We start from the raw sequence: 16330 nt of genomic DNA, 5'->3' as shown, positions 1-16330 counted from the left end.
AGCCGTCCGGCCCGATGCGGCATCGGAGATGGAGCAACTGTGTCGCGCCAGTCCAGAAGACTGCTTGAGCCGCTGGATCACCATGGACGAATTCGGTCTGTATCATTACGGCCCCGAGACAAAAGAGCAAAGCCAATCATCATCTCATATATGGACTCAGTGTTTTTAGGGACTTCTGTTTGTAATATTTCTGGCTTGGCAGCCATCATATTCAGATACAAGAAGCTCTTCTTAGAACAGTTGAGAAAGCAGCAGTGGCCAGATGACGTAATGTGGTGTGAGGTACCGATGACAGGTGGTTTGTTAGGTACGGGTATCCTGAGAAAGACCGCCTAAATTGTGGTCCTTCTTCGCGACTGGCTGCTCCGTTCGGAACTTGCGCGCCTAAATGATAATCTTGTGTTGTTAATATTAGACAAACTAAACAGCGCATTTACTTGCATTTCAAGTTAAAGCAAGTCTCAATAGCGTGCTATTATTCCATTATTTCACAAGTATTAATAACCAGGAGCCGGCCGCGGTGGCCGTGCGGTTCTAGGCGCTTCAGTCCGGAACCGCGAGACTGCTACGGTCGCAGGTTCGAATCCTGCCTCGGGCATGGATGTGTGTGATGTCCTTATGTTAGTTAGGTTTACGTAGTTCTAAGTTCTAGGGGACTGATGACCTCAGATGTTAAGTCCCATAGCGCTCAGAGCCATTTGAACCATTTGAATAACCAGGAGAATAATAAACAACTGCTAAAAGAAAAGGCACACGAAGCACTTCGGAGATCTTCGAATCCCGGTTAATTTGGATGGCGAGCGAAGTGCTTCGGCTGTACGACCCTAGCTGGTTCGGCAGTCTCGGAGGACGGACATGTTGTCCGTCGCGGTATCAGTTAAGACTTAGTCAGCAATGTATGGTTATGTGGACAGGTAGTTGAAAACAGTGTGATAGTAATTACGCAAATACGCAGTCCATTATTTTGCTGAAAAATGAAAATTATTTGTGATTCTAAAGTGGAATGTAATTGCGGAGTTTCTCGTGTTCTGTCAGTGCAAAGCGAATGGCATCCCATGTAAACAAAGTAATTGGAAATTTGTGATTCTTCAGCTTCTCCCGGCGTATTTGTTGCTCTAACAGTAAACGGGTATACTACCAGTTCATAGTGTCCAACGGGCACAATATTTCGGCGATCAGACATGTCGCCATCGTCAGGATTACATTCAATGCCGGGTCCCAAGCCTTGCTGAGATTGTAGCTGCAATCTCGGTTGATAAGATCTTCCCTGGTGCGCATTTCGATAGCCTCCCTTATAACGCTGTCCCAATATTTAGTGGTCTGAGCCAGGATCTTGGTACGCTCATAATCCATCTCGTGTTTCTCGGACAAACAGTGCTCTGCTACCGCCGACTTATTCGGATATTTCAGTCGGAGTATGCCTTTGATGTTCTCGTCAACGATCTTCGATGGTGCGTACTATTTGTCCGATATAAGTCTTCCCACACTCACAAGGAATGTGGTATATGCCGGCCTTCCTCAAACCGAGGTCATATTTCACACTTCCCAGTAATGCCCGTGTTTTATTGGGCGGGCAAAAGAGGATTTTAATTCGGCCGTATACTAAAGAAACACCGGGGGGTCTCAGTAAAGCTATAAAATTCACCTTGAAAAATGTAACAGCGACCATGAGACTCGGTGACAGTTAGTTCATCTTCTACAGTTTCATCCTTTGTTACGACACATTTTTCGAGCGATAGATTACTTGGCAGGGATTTTAGTTGTAGAAACCTGCATTTCGGCTTTCCAGGAAACATTCCACCTCGAAAAATCAGCTGGATGTTATTTTGGAAGTACCTGCCATTCAATGCCTTTTTTTAACCGACGAAATAGGAAAAAGTCACTGGGTCCTGTGTCAGGACGGAGCAATGAGATAAATTTGATGTCCCAAAGAAGTAGCACGTGTGTCTGTCACACGTGCGTAGCGTTACCAGGCGTTCGGCTTTTTACGGTTGTGTGTAGCCAAATGTATATAAGTTCGCGTTTTGTTAGGCTTTTGAGAGACGAAGAAGAGAACGCACAACTGACAAGTCAAGTCTGACATGTTTCTTTAATATACGGCCGACTTAAAACCGTCTTTTGCCCGCCCAATAAAACATGGGCATTACTGGGAAGTGTGAAAGATGACCTCGGTTTGAGGAAGGCCAGCGTATACCAAATTCCCTGTGAGTGTGGGAAGACTTATATCGGACAAACAGTACGCACCATCGAAGATCGACTGAAGTATCCAAATAAGTCGGCGGTAGCAGAGCACTGTTTGTCCGAGAAACACGAGATGGATTATGAGCGTACCAAGATCCTGGCTCAGACCTCTAAATATTGGGACAGCGTTATAAGGGAGGCTATCGAAATTCGCACCAGGGAAGATCTTATCAACCGAAGTTGCGGCTACAATCTCAGCAAGTCTTGGGACCCGGCACTGAATGTAATCCTGACGATGGCGACATATCTGATCGCCGAAATATTGTGCCCTTTGGACACTATGAACCGGCAGTATACCCGTGCACCCAAAGATAACAAGGGCAGATAAGTGCGAAAACTAGTACACAATCAGCTTAGCAACTCGCGCTGCCATGCAGCTCATAAAAATAATATACAGAAGAATGGAAAAGAAAATATGAGAATCAGTTAGGTGACCGTCCCTTAGATTTCAGGAAAGATAAAGCCTCCACAGAGGCAGTTCTCACGCTGCGCTTGATAATGGAAACAAGGTTGAAGAAAAATCAACACACGCTCATCACATTCATCGACCCAGAAAACGCGTTCGGCAGTGTACTCATAAAATTGTGCAAGATGTTCGAAATTATGACACAAGTAGGAGTAAGTTATAGGAAAAGACGGGTAATATAGAATATGTACAAGAACAAAAACGGAACAATTAAGTTGGAGGACAATTCGAAACAATATAATACACGGATACAGTCCTTCGCCCCCACTTTTCAATTTATACATCGAAGAAACAATGACGGAAGTAAGAAAAAGTTCAAGAATGGGATTAAAATTCAGGGTGTCAGGATACCAATGATTAGATTCACTGATGACATTCTTATCCTCAGTGAATGTGAAGAAGAATTACAGGTTCTGTTGGATGAAAATGAACTGTTTAATGAGTACAGAATACGGATTCATAGTAAACCGGAAAAAGATAAAGGTAATAAGATGCATATGAAATGAGAATACCGAGAAACGTAATTTCAAAATTGGAGATTACGATTAGACGAAGCCAACGAATTCTGCTAAGTCGGAACCATAATTACTCACGAAGGAAGCAAGGATAATATAAAAAGCAGAGTAGCACAGGGAAAGAGGGCATTCCTGGCCAAGAGAAGTCCAGTGTGGTTACTGGTGTCAAGCGTAGGCCTCAATTTGAGGGAGACATTTCTCAGAATGTACTTTTGGCGCACTGCATTGTGTGGTAGTGTAACATGGACCGTGCGAAAACAGGAACAGAAGAGAATCTAAGTTTTTCGGTTGTGTTGCTGCAGCAGAATGTTGAAAATTAGGTGTACTGGCAAGATACGGAGTGAGTGGGTTCTCCACAGAAGAGATGAAGGATAGAACGTATGGGGAAAAAAATAGCAAGAAGAAGCGACAGGACAGTAGGTCATCTGTTAAGATATGGAATACTTCGATGGTACTAGAGGGAGCTGTAGAGCGTAAAAACTGTAGTGCAAAACTTCCACGAAATAATCTTGGAAGTATGTTGCAAATGATACTCGGAGCTGAAAAGGTCGGCACAGGAGAGCAAATCGTTGCGGGCCGCACCAAACCACTCAGAAGACTGATAGTCTGAAAACGATATTTTGGTATTGATTTCCCGTATTTAGTTGACTTGGAACACTTTTAGAAGTATAATATGTGGTTTGTCTCTTATTCATGCTGTTCATAGTGCCAACCAGCCGGCGAGAACGGGCACTGCTGCCAGCCAATAATTTTGTCAACGTGTTTCGGGACAGAATATCGAGCCACTTGGCTGAATACCAGAGATAAATTTAACATCCTTGCTGAAGTCTAAAGATGTAAAACATCAGAGAATCGAACATATATTGGTGCAATATAAGACACAAACGGATACGTTCAACATCTACTCCTAAGCGCTTGGATCAATATCAACTAAAGTTAATACAAGTATAATTTAGTATAAAGAAAAAATAATGTGGGAGTAAAAATCGCCAACCTCCCTTTGGGAGAGGGGGGGGGGGGGAGGTGATAATGGGATGATGGACGGAGGAGAGGTGAGGAGGAGATGGACGAGAGTGGGAGGAGCAGGAGATGGACAGAGAGATGGGGGAAGAGGAGATGGCGAACAGAAAAGAGAGCAGGAGGTGGATGAAAAGAAGACGGGAAATAAAGAAATACCCAGACAACGCAAGGTTTCTTAGCTAATGAAATACTAAAAGTAGTAGATGAGTTTTCTACTTGGACAGCAAAATAACTGACGGCAGAAGTGCACGTCACATAGATACCTCCAGAAGTGAGTTCCTAACACTAAAATTTATATTTGATGTTAACAATTTCTTCTCTCTTACAAATGCGTTGCTCGCCACTGCCATCAGTCTCACGCTCCCATGCTTTATCTTTCCTTTATCACCAAATTTACCATTCCTTGATCTCTCAGGATATGTCCTGTCAAGAGATCCTATCTTTTAGACACGCTGTGCCACAATTTTCTTTTTTCCCCAGTTCGGTTCAGAACATCCCAATTAGTTATTAGATTTCCCATATAATGCTCAGCATTGTTATATAATACAATCTTTCAGAAACTTCTACTTTCTCCTTGTCTGAAGTGCCTCCTGAAATGCGTCCACGTTCCACATCTGTACAAAGCTACTGCTGCTCATAAGAATAATATATAGAAGAATGGAAAAAGAAAAACTGAGAATCAGTCCCACGACGTCTGGACGTGGATTCACCCTGATTTCGCCACGTGTTGAAGACACTCACCACAGCACTCCTCGAATACCCGACAAGTGATGCAGTTTCTGAAATGCTCGTGCCGAACCCTTGGGTCATCACAATCTGCCTTCGGTCATACTCAGATAGATCGCGCACCTTCCCGTTCTACACACGCAAAGCACGCTCGCTGATACTACATGCACCTTGCATGTGCCTGACCAGCAGTCATTCCTCGCCAGGTGGCGCTTCTATCGCCTGGACAGGTTTATATCGATAGTAGGTCCTTGGGTATAATGTTCTGGCTGATCACCGTGTGTATGTATGTAGGCAAGTTGCAGAAGCAATGCAGAGATGAAGATACTTGCAGAAGATAGATCGAACCACTCCTCGGACTGACTACAGTGTCAGTGAGAAGTCGGTCCCTCGTGTTAAATATACATGAATTTTTGATTATTGAAATTTGCACACGGAACAATGAGAATTGCACATATGCTCCTGAGTTGTCGACCAAACGACGCAAACACAACACAGCACGTAGGAATGTCATCAACTGGTTTCTGCAGGAAAGTCAGAGGTACATTTCCGAGGACAACTATAATCATCTCCTCTAATTCGTCCTTAATTTTGGGTTTGTTCGTATACTTGCTCTTTGGCCCAACCCCACAAGAAGAAGTTACGAGGGGAGAGGCCGGGACTTCTCGGAGGCAATTCCATGAGGTCCTCGCCGTCCCAGCCAGCGTCCTGGAAAGTGTTCGTAGAACCAGTCCAAGCAGGCAAAATTTAGTGCTCCACCCTGCTGAAAAAGGATATCCGCAACATTCTTCCATTGTGGTATCAACGGTCACACATATTCGTTCAGTATTTACCGATACCGGTCGCTGTTCATTGCATATCGCAGAATGAATGGACCAATGAGACAATCCGCAGTCATACCGCACCAGACCGTCAATTTTGCTCGACATCGTGATTTTTTAATTGTCATTTCCGAATTTGCTTCTCCCCAATAATGGCAGTTGTCTCGATTGATGAATCTCCCAACGTGAAACACGGTCTCATCGCTCCAAATAACATTCTTGAATAAATCCAGCCAATAGTTATGCCATGACAGCGTAATTTCCCCATATTCCACGCGCCCGTCACAGTCCTCAAACGATAACTCCTGAACATAATGGAGTTCCGAGAATTTCCAGATGAAATCCATAGAAGAGACATTAGTATTGCGCGTGAAGACGTCCCCTACTGCCGTGATAACCTCGCCACCGACCCAGTTGTCATTAGCTTCGTGTGACAATTCCTAATCGTTTTAGCATCAAGCGGAGCATAAGGGCCATGAATACCCTGTCCGGAACCGCGTGACTGCTACAGTCGCAGGTTCGAATCCTGCCTCCGGCATGAATGTGTGTGTGTGTGTGTGTGTGTGTGTGTGTGTGTGTGTGTGTGTGTAATGTCCTTAGATTAGTTAGGTTTAAGTAGTTCTACGTTCTAGGGGACTGATGACCTCAGATGCTAAGTCCCATAGTGCTCAGAGCCATTTGAACCATTTTTTGAACACCCTGCCACCACCGTTGAACAAGGGTTACAGATCGCCACACTTCATACCACGAAGCGATCTGGGAGCGCTCTTATAAAGTCTAATTTCCTGCCATCTCGTCGCTGAGCGTAAGACGGTACTTCGAACGGTCCAGGCTCTGCAACAAAACGCAATGACGTTCATTAATAATTATGAACAGTCATAGGAATTATGGATATTTAAAACTGGGGAGCGACTTCTCACCCACCCTGTGCAATAACAGGGCAGTATCGCTGACCGCTGAGTCGGAGCTGGAGCTGAATTTACGAGACATCCTGCGCGCAGTCGAGTTCGGCACGTGCAGTCAGCGCGGCGCGGCAAGAGGTGCCAAGGCGCCTAATGGCAGAGGCCGGCTAGCAGCTACCCAAATTGCCGCCGCCGCATTAAGGCAATCTCTGGAGGCGAGCAAAACATCGCCAGGCTGCTGCTGCGAGCCTCTCTTCCCGTCCACCTGCCTTCCTGTCCCCAGATATCCACGACGCGTTGCGTTCCGCATCAGTCAGATTAGTGATCGCTGCTGCAAAGTATTAAGTAAGTAACGATAAGCTGTTCGAGTACTACTTTCATCTGTCATCTGTTCTACATAATTGAGTCAGCTTACTGCAAACGTGTTTTAGATGGGCTTGGTTGCAGTCAGGGAAGTTACGTGACTAACATACGCTGTGTCTACATCACCAGCTTAGCGAGTACGAACCTTAATACCTTGTATCACGTATCGAGTACCTGCTATCTCATGGTAATTGCAATACTAGGTTTCATTTCTACAACAACGTTTCCAAACTCCTTCTCCGTTTCAGTGTCTCCGGTGAGGCATTATCATGGCCGGTTTCGACCAATTAGCAAGTCATTCTTAGGACCTGCTCGTTCAGCGTAGAGTGCAGCGCGCTAGCTTTCGAGACAGGGAGGTAAGCCAGGCCCAGATTGAGTCCACACCGGCCAGCCAGCGTGCGGTTTCTAGGCGGTGTCCCACGTTCGTTTCGGACTCGTACTCAAATTCCGCCTTAGAGAATACGATATGCAAACACTTAAAATGCGATCACACACAGGACAAAGTTCACACGATTCACCCACAGATGGCGCATACGGCTTCCGTTCCTCAGGTTACTCTGACAACTGCGGCGGCAGGAAGAGCATCGGGCCACAAAAGTAAATAATGAAACAAAAATTTGCCAAATGCTCAAAAAGCTGACACCGTTTTAGATGGGATAAATGTTAGGGTACAGAAAGAAGTCACATAATAATTGGGTGTTCTTTTTAAAAAGAAAGAAGGCATTCCAAAATACAACTCAAAGTTCTCCTACAGAACTATATGAACATGAATCTGTTACGTAGCAACGTATGAACTCAACAAGGCGAGAGAAGGGCCTGAACTGTGACTATGTCTACACTCGTCAATAACTTACGAGCTTGCAGCCAGATGACATCGTAGACGAGCGCCGATATTTCGACAGGTGACCACCATGTCATTTTCAAGGCAAGATTACTGCAAGGAAGTGCTGTGCACGGGAATTTAACACCTCGTTTATCAGAGAAATTCTGGAAAGATAACACACACACACACACATGGTGGTCGAAAAACACACTTCATTTATATTTTGGCAAAATAGACCAATCTTGTTGGAAATGCTCCCTGTGTAAGTCAGAAAGAACGTACACCATCTTGGAATTATCATCACTCACCTGGTTCACAGTTGGTCGACAGCACAAAGCACGTCTGGTCTGTCTTTCACTGTACCCATTCTGACAAAAGGTAACCTCAAGTCGGGTTCACTCACCTGAAAAACTCTCAGTGTCTGAAATGACGCTGACCCTGTGAACGTAAGTATGAAGTACCCTCTCGTGCTGAGCCGGATGGTGGCAACCATCAGCCTGTAAGTACAAGTCAGTGTGAGTGAGCTTCCTATAAGATACATGTCCCAACGTACCATCAACCTTCCTCCCGACCAACACGTCAGGAAAGGAGAGGCAGACATCCTTTTCGACCACCATCGTGAAACGAATGTTCGGATGGATTGAAATCCGTTGTTCTGAAAAGTCGTTCAGATTCTCACGGCCATGACGCCTAACATCAAAAGTATCGTCTGCATATCTGAAAAAAACACGCACGTCACAGAGCCGCCGACTCCAAGGCGGTCTCCTCGAAGTGGAGAAAATCGGCTACCGCAGAACATTATAATGGAACACGTCATCCTACGGAATATAACAACACAGACACCCTGGAATGCACTTCCAACTATTGGGACAGTATTATTGAGGAAGCAGTTGAAATTAAATTAGCAAGTAACATTGTAAATAAAGCTGGAGTTTTTCTCCTGTAAATCGATGTTTTATGTATACACAACGCTTTCTTGCTGCAATTTTGCCTTGAAAATGACAGGGTGATCACCTGTCAAATTATCAACGGTTATCGGAGACGACAGCCGACTGCAGTCCTGTATGTTACCTTAACGTTATATAAGCCTGGAGAAACTCAGGTCCCATATCTACGCTCTTGTAGTTGGAAATTAAAGCTAAAGTAAATTAAGAAATACTATAAAGTTAGCAACTCTTACACTGCACATTTGAGATAAAAACAATCCACAGTATAAAGCACATTGTGAGAGAAAGTCTTCCCGTACCGAAAACTGCTGGTGTAGTTAAGTTAGACGTGCCTGAGAAGCAGGACAAGTAACTCCCGCCAGCAGATGCGATCACCGTGTATCACACTGGTAGCTGGTAGTCGCAAGTGTACACAAAACAGCCAGAATGACATAACTGTTGAATCAAACTACTATAAGGCAGGTGTGATCCGGAAACGAAGGAAAAGGCACAACACAGGAAGAAAAAGTATCATAACAGATCAGAAAATACCTCGAAAAAAATTATAAAGGAAAGCGCCTTGTTCTTCTCCATTGCTGCTGTCTGCGTCTGTAACAAGCTACCATGCACTCTGCACAATTCACTTTCTTGTGACATTTATGACAAAACTGAAGAATTTTCTTTTGTCAGCTAAATAAGCTCGCCCTCAAAAGTTAACATACGCATCCAGTTTTCTCAGTGAGACAGTGTAGCAAATAGTCATTCTGTCTCGCCTCTCTCTTCTACATCTCCTCTCACGCCCGTTGCTTTCACTATCCACGGGCCATTAGTCTGCTTGCAATTAATTTTCATTATTTTACTTTCCACAACCCAATGTAAACAGTGATGTTTTTCCCCTGCAGCTATCGTTTTTTCAGTATTAATGTTACAACCATTTTTAAGCGTTGATTTCCAGACTAGCCCTTGTGAAAGTTGTTTCATAATGAATGTGATGTAAAAACTGAAGAATGGCTGGTTAGATGTAAGAGTGTTCCTTATTGGCATTTTTCCTGTTGGAATAAATAAATGAACAAAAATAGGCGTGTCGTCGACAGCTCTCCTGTACATCACGTAAATTTCATTTATGAGCCATTTGTTCCATTCGCTTTTTTTTTTGCTCCAACAGGTTCATTTTTCCACTGGTTTCCTTATTTTCCCTGTTACGCCAGGGTGTGCTACTTATACACACATCAGGAAAAGTTTTGCGTCAAGTCGGTTCCCAGAACTCCTGAAGATAGACGTTCCCTGTGGATACTGTATCACAGACATAGCCCCCTTGATTGTTCAGACAAGTCACTAAACTCGCCCAAAGATGTAAATAACCATGCATGAGCAGCGCCTATTAGACGGAGGGGGTCCGCAAGCCCATCAGTTCCAGTCATTCTACCAGGATGGAGGTACACGGCTCATGCTGTCTGTAGTTCAACGAGGCCTAGACGGTCAATATCGCAGTTTCATCGCGTCCGCATTGTTACTTTGTGCCAGGGAGGGTCCTCAACAAGGGAAGTGTCCAGGCGTCTTGGAGTGAACCAAAGCGATGTTGTTCGGACATGGAGGAGATACAAAGAGACAGGAACTATTGACGACATGCCTCGCTTAGGCCGCCCAAGAGCTACTACTGCAGCGGATGACCGCTACCTATGGATTACGGCTCGGAGACACCTGAGAGCGACGCCACCGTGTTGAATAACGCTTTTTGTGCAGCCACAGGACGCCGTGTTACGACTCAAGCTGTGTGCAGTAGGCTGCGTGATGCGCAAATCCACTCCCGACATCCATGGCGAAATTCATCTTTGCACCACGACACCACACAGCGCGGTACAGATGGGCCCAACAACATGCCGAATGGAGCGCTCAGGACTGAAATCACGTTCTCTTCACCGATGAGTGTAGCATGTGTCTTCAACCAGACAATCGTCCGAGATGGGTTTGGACGCAACCCGGTCAGGCTGAACGCCTTAGACACACTGTCCAACTAGTGCAGCAAGGTGGAGGTTCCCTGGTGTTTTGGGGAGGCATTATGTGGAGCCGATGTACGCCGCTGGTGGTCATGGGAGCCGCCGTAACGGCTGTACGATACGCGAGTGCCATCCACCGACCGATAGTGCCACCATATCGCCAGCATATTGGCGAGTCATTTGTCTTCATGGACGACAATTCGCGCCCCCCTCGTGCACATCTTATGAATGACTTCCTTCAGGATAACGACGTCGCTCGACTAGAGTGGCCAGCATGTTCTACAGACATGAACCCTGTCGATCGTGCCTGGGATAAATTGGGAAGGGCTGTCTATGGACCATGTGAGCCACCAACCACTCCGAGGGATCTACGTCGAATCGCCATTGAGGAGTGGGACAATCTCGATCAACTGTTCCTTGATGAACTTGTGTATAGAATGCCACGACGAATACAGGCATGCATCAATGCAAGAGAACGAGCTTCTGGGTATTAGGGGTATCGATGTGTACAGCAATGTGGACCACCACCTCTGAACGTCTCGCTGAATGGTGGTACAACATGCAATGTGTGGTTTTCATGAGCAATAAAAAGGGCGGAAATGATGTTTATATTGATCTGAATTCCAATTTTCTGTGCAGCTTCCGGAACTCTTGGAACAGAGGTGATGCAAAACTTTTTTTGATGTGTGTATAAAACAAGTTCTATAGGTCAGTAAAGTTTGACAGTTTATTTATTTACTTCGACACGTTTATGCACTTTGACACTTATAGACAACAAATAAGTACGGATAATATAAGGTTAACACAAAATCGTTTGCTTTACATCTTTTTTGGGTACCCTGCTCATCTTTCGCAGTTCATCGAAAATGCCAGGCTAATGATTTGTATCTGACAAGAGTAAAAAATTTCTTAGAAATATGTTACTGAATTTGCAGTTTCTCCAGTTTTCATTGATTATTAGCAGTCAATTCAAACCCTTTTTTAGTCATTGCAGTTCCAATTTGGGCATTTCTTGTCAGGCATGAAGTGTCTGTTATGAAGTTTTCTTGGTGAAAAAAGACTTACTGTAAAGCTAATTTGGTAACCTCAGAATCCTTGCGATGAACCTAGAATCCTTTCGATGTGTAGACTATGTGAGCTAAAACCACACCTACGCCTCAGACAGGAAACACGTGCACATTTTAAGTGCTTAAGTACGGTAACTTTGGGCTTCTGGATCTCGGTAATGGGTAATCATATGGAAAAATTTCAAAGTTTTCAAAGAATATCATCTTACGAACATATTGTAACTGTTTCGACGACCTGCCACAATTATACAAGTGGCCATCCCCACAACTGGTATTTTTCGAGCCAAAAATCATTTTTTTCCGGAGTTTTCTCAGGAACCGCCCATGAGTAAATGATACTTTTACAAGCCTCCTAAAGGCCATGCTAGACCATCCATAATGCAAAGAACCAACCGATTTTCTCAGTTTTCCAGGGGTGAAGGAACTATGTAATGTTTTAATTTTGAGCTGTAGTGTAGAATTGCTACAGTATGCCCGTTCTTCTGATAGGTATACAAATGGTCGCTGGGTCAAAGGTTGACCCTTTACCTCTGTGATCAATAGAACTCGAGGTATGATCCCGTGTAAATTCGCATTTCGCGCGGATCTCTTTAGAACAGATTAGTATCGTGCACGGGTCGATTAATATTTTACGTCACATTAACAATACGGAATTGCAACAACATTATTTTATAAAATTTCACTGGAACTACTCAAGAGTTATTGCTATTGAATTACATCTATTTATCCAGCATTGATTCAAGATTTATCTAAATTATGCGAGCAAGTTTCTACGTGTTCCAGAGGACCTACACTATCTCTCAAAACGAATACGTCCAGTTAAATGGGCGGAACAGCCTCTGCGAAAATACCACAGCTTCACTAGTTGACTATTAAAAGGAACGAAATGCGTTAGCTTAATGTTTCAGTAAGTTGCACCGTATCAAAAGCGGAAAGACCTTGAGGCGCTGACTCACCACCATGCTAACTCTACTTGAGCTCTCCTATTGCTAGACGACGTCCTTTGCGACGTCTCTCTCTCTCTCTCTCTCTCTCCCATAGGTCAAATTTCTTGTGTCGAGTATGTTTTGTTGCTTCTCTCATGCTAGGACTCGGTTCTAATCTCCAAGGATAACCAGTCTTTGTTTCTACTTCAGCACCTGATCCCGACAACCGTGAACGGTTCTCTCGACATATCAACGCCTCAACACCAGCAGCTACTTTCTGTAGCTCTTTTTTCCTGTTGTTTATATAACGCTGACTCCGAAAATTTGTTATGAAGCTTTTCGTAGCTTGTGCTTGGCATTTAAATCACCGCTTACTTCACTGAAGGCACACACCACAGCGAAACCGTAGACTAGTTAGTAAATAGTAAAGCAAAGCACTGGGGCTGAGACTCCCAGATTCATTTAGGCGCCTTACACAGCGATTACGAACATTAAAAGTGTCACGGCTATCGGTACTGGCATATCATAGTCAGAAAAGGATAGACACTATACTACTGTCCAGCCAGCTACAACAACCCTTCTGTTTCAACCATTTTTTCGGTCTACGAGAATTGTCGTGTCCTTGATTAGTTTACGATTGCGATTATGGCATCGATCATATGCCACATACGTATACAGATTCAGAGTAACAAATTCTCCTCTCTGTGAAGGTCACCGGCGTCCAATTGCCGGTCCGGATTATTTACTTCTTGGACGCTCAGAGTATACAGAGCAACTCAAGAAACTGTATGCAGCAGTGACATTGAGAAAATTCAGTTACCACCCAGAGTTGGGGATATTTTACGAAAATGTGACGTTTCCAAGTATTCATAAATGTGGAAAAGTCCATTCGACATGGACTTTTATGCGTGAAAACAGTATTGTTTACTTAGATACTCGCAGAACTAATTTGTAAAGGGTAAAATCTAAAATACAAAAGACGGTTTTTAAAAACTTGCGAACAGAAACAAGACAAAAGACGGTTTTTAAAAACTTGCGAACAGAGACAAGACAAAACGTAGCTGCAAACTGTCTGCGTTTATTCAATAAAGCGTGTTTTATGATTAACGTGTTAATTCTCTTGACGTTATTTTTAAATATACAGTATTGAAATCTGGTGTCGAAACTTGGGAGTAAAAGAAGAAATGGAAGAGGAATTAAATCTTTGGAAAAGGGTTTTGGAGAACAATTGCTGCATTGCTTCCAGCGGTTCACATTGAAAGCTATGAACTATTAAGAGGTGATAAAAGCATTCTATACAAATTATAGGAACAAGAAATTCACTGAGCGAAGTGACACACTGAGATTCTTGACCGGCCATTCAGATTCGGTTCTCACCTTTGATGAATGTCTGTACGGCTCCTCAAACAACGCCACAGCCAACTTTTATCCCATGCTCCTCCCATTTGAGCCACTGCTCCGTCTCAAATGAACTAGACGTCGACCAGATGTTATTGTCTCATTTTCTTACCTTCTTTTCTTCTTCCCTATCATCATTAGAACTGATTCACTTGTTACTCAACATAAAAGAAGATAAAGCAATTACTCAGTCGATAATTGAGCTACACAATTTACATTATAGTTTAATAACATTTTGAAAAGTCCGCTGAGGTAGTGATACCAGCATAGCTTTGAGTTCAAAAATCGAATTAATGCGTACAAGGACATAACGTATTCAGGATATATAAAATAAAACCATGAAAACGCTAAGTATACTGTGCTAGGCAATAAAGCGGTCATTTTCCAATAAAGAATCCAAATATGGAAATTTAAAGTTTGGTCGCTGTGAGGAGTGAAAGTTAGATAACGGTACAGATATGGCGTCGTGTCTTAGTTCCACATTTCTCTAAGAAACATAACGTGAGTTCAAAGTGTATACTAGTGGCCGCGCGGTTCTGGCGCTGCAGTCTGGAACCGCGAGACCGCTACGGCCGCAGGTTCGAATCCTGCCTCGGGCATGGATGTTTGTGATGTCCTTAGGTTAGTTAGGTTTAACTAGTTCTAAGTTCTAGGGGACTAATGACCTCAGCAGTTGAGTCCCATAGTGCTCAGAGCCATTTGAACCAAAGTGTATACTCGACTGTGTAGAGACTGACTCGCAAGGTGAAATGAGTGCCACATCGATTCGTGCTATAAAGACTCCTGTGACATTAGAGTAGTAACGTACATCAGAGCCATCGCAGCAGACCACTCAAAACAGTCAAGAGGTGCATGCCTGGTGCACATTTGCATCAGGATGAGCTGGTCGTATAACAGCAAGAAAATATCTGTTGGTCTCACTGGCATTAGCTACGGACCAGTGATTCAGTCGCCAATGATACGACACGTTTACACTGAACTTTTATTGGTTACTTCTAGCTACGTGCTCAAGTTGATTTTCCTAACCTAAATCAGGATGGCCGGACGCGGGATTGAACCGTCGTCCTTCCGAATGCGAGTCCAGTGTGCTAACCACTGCGCCACCTCGCTCGGTCCGACGCACCATTCGAGAGTGGAATGGTAGAGAACTAGTATGAAAATGGTTCGATGAACCCTCTGCCAGGCACTTAAGTGTGAAATGCAGAGTAACCATGTAGATGTAGACCATGTAGAGGTAGAACTGTTCTCTTCGGAGGTAACCATTCCAACCAACCGCAGACTGCCGCCACCCATGTTGACACATAATACTGAATAGAAATGCAGAATAATTTATCCTAGTATCCCCTGTGGTCGAAATTCACCTGCGTCTATAAAGTAACAAAAGTCATTTTTATGTAATTAATTGGATTTTATTCGTAAGCAGATTCTTAGTTCCCCCCCCCCCCCCCCCCCCCCCCCGTTCACTACGCAGATTTTTAGTTCTTTAATTTCTCTTTAATTGTTCGATCATTCGATCATTTGAAGTGAGTCTTCGATACAGAGCGTTAAAAAATAGATTTTGTGTTAACGGCGGCAAATTAACTTCTCCCTTATGACAACACAATGTGGTTACCGTTGTATCACGTAAAGTAACCTCAGATGCCAAATGTTTTGCTTTACAAAATCTTCACTGTAAATTTATCAAACCGTAATCATGACTCTCCAAATTTTTTGGAATTACGTTCAGCGCACATGCAAATGTATCTTTCAGAATAACAATCGCATTACCGTTATCAGTGTCCACATTACTCCTATCGCTTTGCCTATGCAAAAATTGTACCTCTCTATCCCTTCGTCTATCAGTACAACCCGTTAGTGTCCTCCTTCGAGGCATAGTGCATAACAAGCGTAGTTTCCGTATAATAATGGAAGTTGTAACTATACGAAATGAAGAAACTGAAGATTAGGAACTTATTTCTAAATTTTTGGCAACGGCAGCAAATGAACACAAAGTGATTTGGTTTTACTCTTAGACAAAAGTAAGCGAAAACATGACGCCAATAAAGAACGTCTATGCTGCCTCGACGGCTTCGTTATTATGATGTTTTGTTTTCCACTGCTGACAACGTTAACTACCTAGCAGTTGTGACACTGTAGATG

At 43.7% G+C, this 16330-nt stretch overlaps 1 protein-coding gene across 1 annotated transcript in view; it reads right to left on the bottom strand.

Annotated features, from left to right (window-relative positions):
• Window positions 1-16330, bottom strand: part of LOC124595986 (calpain-9-like) — a 1013088-nt gene that overhangs the window by 430541 nt on the left and 566217 nt on the right. The window lies entirely within an intron of this gene.

This window comes from Schistocerca americana, chromosome 2 (genome assembly GCF_021461395.2).
Source record: "Schistocerca americana isolate TAMUIC-IGC-003095 chromosome 2, iqSchAmer2.1, whole genome shotgun sequence".
Classification (NCBI taxonomy): Eukaryota; Metazoa; Arthropoda; class Insecta; order Orthoptera; family Acrididae; genus Schistocerca; species Schistocerca americana.
The sequence above is the reverse complement of the archived record's forward strand: the minus strand, read 5'-3'. Positions and strand labels throughout refer to the sequence as shown.